Below are 2,910 nucleotides of genomic sequence, written 5' to 3' on the forward strand. Positions count from 1 at the left end.
AAAACAGGTGTACATAATTGGACAAATATTGCACGGTAACCAGGCATATTTTTAGTAGGCTCCATCAGGAACTGAGGCCCTTATTCTAGTTCACTCTTTCTGACAAAATATTTCTTAGATGGACAAAACCATGTGCACTGCAGGTGAGGCAGGTGTTACTTGTGCAGAGATAATTAGATTTGGGTAGGGTTTTACACCTGCCTCACCTGCAGTGCACATGGTTTTGTCCATCTAAGAAATATTTTGTCAGAAAGAGTGAACTAGAATAAGGGCCTCAGTTCCTGCTGGAGCCTACTGAAAAATAGCTCTGACGGTAACAAAATAGAAGAGTACATGGTAAAGGTACAAAGGTATAAAAGATATATAAAAAAAAAATATATATATATATATATATAAAAGGGGGAATATATATATATATATAAAAAATATAACATATATATATATATATATATATATATATATATATATATATATATATATATATATTCTGTGTATGGGATAATTAATCCACGAAAAGCACTCACCAGTAAAAACATCAATCTTTTAATTTCGTACTTGCTTGTAATAATACATAGATCTTACTTCAAGGATCCTCAGATCCTGTAGGTCGACGTTTCGGCCACTAGAGGGCCTTTTTCAAGACAGCTTCAAATACTCACAACTGCACAGTTCAAGGATTTCAAGTACTATATTTATATATACAAAAAAATATCAAGAATAAAATGCTGATATAAATAAGTTGCTTAACTTATGAGGTGGTAGGAGGTAGGTACCCCAACGCGTTTCGTCGATGTGACTTCTTTAAGGGGTGGAGGGCAAATTAATTCAGACCTATATTTATACCTGTATGCCTTTCAGGATGATCTATGACATTACTTCCTGCTACTTATTCAATTAAAAAATGGCTATACATGTAAAATTGCATGAAAATAAATTGCAGTAGAGATGAGGAATGTGAAACCCAACTGGAGCTGTACAACAAAAGATTTGAAGAAAAAGAATATCCCACTCAAATCCTCCAGAACGCAAGGACAAAAGTGAGGAACGCCAAAAGAGAAAATCTGCTGGAATACAACGCAAAAAAGGAGAAAAAAGAACAAATTGCCTTCATCACTACGTTTAACCAACATGAACCAACAATCAAACAGAGCCTAAAAAACCACTGGAACCTATTACTCATGGATCCCATCCTGAAGGAGATACTACCACCTAACCCAGAAGTGATTTTTAGGAAATCCAAGAATCTGAAAGACATTTTAGCACTGAGTTAATTAACATCCAAAAACACCCAAACAAACCCTGGTTTGAAATGCATGGGTTCTTACAAATGTGGGAAATGTAACATCTGCAGATGATTCGTCCACCCCACCAGAAAGAAATTTACTAACCACAATGACATGAAAGAGTACCACATCAAAGACTTTATGAATTGCAACACCACATCCGTTATTTATCTTCTAGAGTGCCCCTGTCATCTGAAATATGTGGGCAAAACAAAAAGACCTCTTAAATTAAGAATTCAGCAACACAGCGGAACATAAAGAATAAAATTGACAGCCACGCCATATATAAACATTTTGAGAACCACCATAATGCCAACCCGGAGGGATTGACTTTCAAAGCCATTGAATGGGTAAAACTAGGACCAAGAGGTGGCGATCTGGCGAACAAATTGTCCCAGCGGGAAATGTATTGGATTTTTGAACTAAACACTCTACATCCCTTGGGCTTTAATGACAACTATGAGATAGCGCCATTCTTATAAGGTCATTCCGGTTTTTAAACTTTTATATCCTGTTCTGTGTAAAAAAACCTTTTTAAATTATCTTCCTTTTTTAAATTATCTTCCTTTTCTGAATAGTTCTCCACTCTCTTTCACTACTTACACCAAACCTATATTGATGCATTAATCTACAGTCAAACCACACTTGTTACGCCCAATCTCGTTCGATCTTGGAAGCTAAGCAGTGTTGGGCCAGGCTAGTACCAAGTTGGGAGACCTCTTGGGAAAACCTGGTGCTGTAGCACCTATTAGGAAGCCTGTATTATACCGGAGAGTTATATGGTTCACGCAACAAACAGCATCTAGCACTCTCTTGCCGTTTTATTCTGTCACTTATAAATATATTCACTACCTAAATTAATCATAGACACTATGAAAAAACTTGACACTTTTCATTTAGACTCCCAGCAGGAATTATATAGCTGGGTCACTTTCACAGTGCAACTTATTTTCTTGTACCTCATTAATATAATAATTTCCCATATAAGTGGCATTATCTGTATGTGTAATTATATAATATCACCTAAACCACCATTAATCACCTAATTATTAGAGATATTAAATTACTCTGGCATCAATTCACAGTAATATAATCATGAATGGTTTTAGTTACCATGTCCTTTTATGTTTCTATGTATGGAATTCCTCTGGCACAGCAATCTACAATAAGATGGCCATAAAGACGCATAATAAGCAGATATCCTATGAAAGAACCTTCTAAAAAATGGTCGCCGGCACCCGCTATCATGGACAGATCCACAAGAGCTGTGTGATGAAACTCTGTCAGCCCTTCAGTCCCCCAGCGCATGCGCGATAAGCAGAGAAGGTCACAGCATCTCCGGGACACTAAAGAGTGCGGACACGTGGCGGAAGTGCCGTGAATCACAGACTTTGTGTATTTTAAATATTTAAATGTTTTTAGCCACCGCAAAATGTCATAAATAGAGCGTTCTAGACTACCTTTTGCTCAGTTCACCCCCTAATACTTGTTTAGTCCTTTCACCATGATTTTACCTGTATAGCCATTTTTAATTGAATAAGTAGCAGGAAGTGATGTCATACAGGTATAAATATAGGTCTGAATTAATTTGCCCTCCACCCCTTGAAGAAGTCACATCGACGAAACG

At 36.8% G+C, this 2,910-nt stretch overlaps 1 non-coding gene across 1 annotated transcript; it reads left to right on the plus strand.

The window, feature by feature from the left end:
- Positions 1 to 1,909: 1,909 nt before the first annotated feature.
- On the plus strand, positions 1,910 to 2,028 carry LOC146035017 (5S ribosomal RNA). The gene has a single exon (XR_014460426.1). It is a non-coding gene; the product is annotated as a 5S ribosomal RNA (ribosomal RNA).
- The last annotated feature ends 882 nt before the right edge of the window (positions 2,029 to 2,910 follow it).

This window comes from Crinia signifera, chromosome 1 (assembly GCF_055691185.1).
Source record: "Crinia signifera chromosome 1, ASM5569118v1, whole genome shotgun sequence".
Lineage (NCBI taxonomy): Eukaryota > Metazoa > Chordata > Amphibia > Anura > Myobatrachidae > Crinia > Crinia signifera.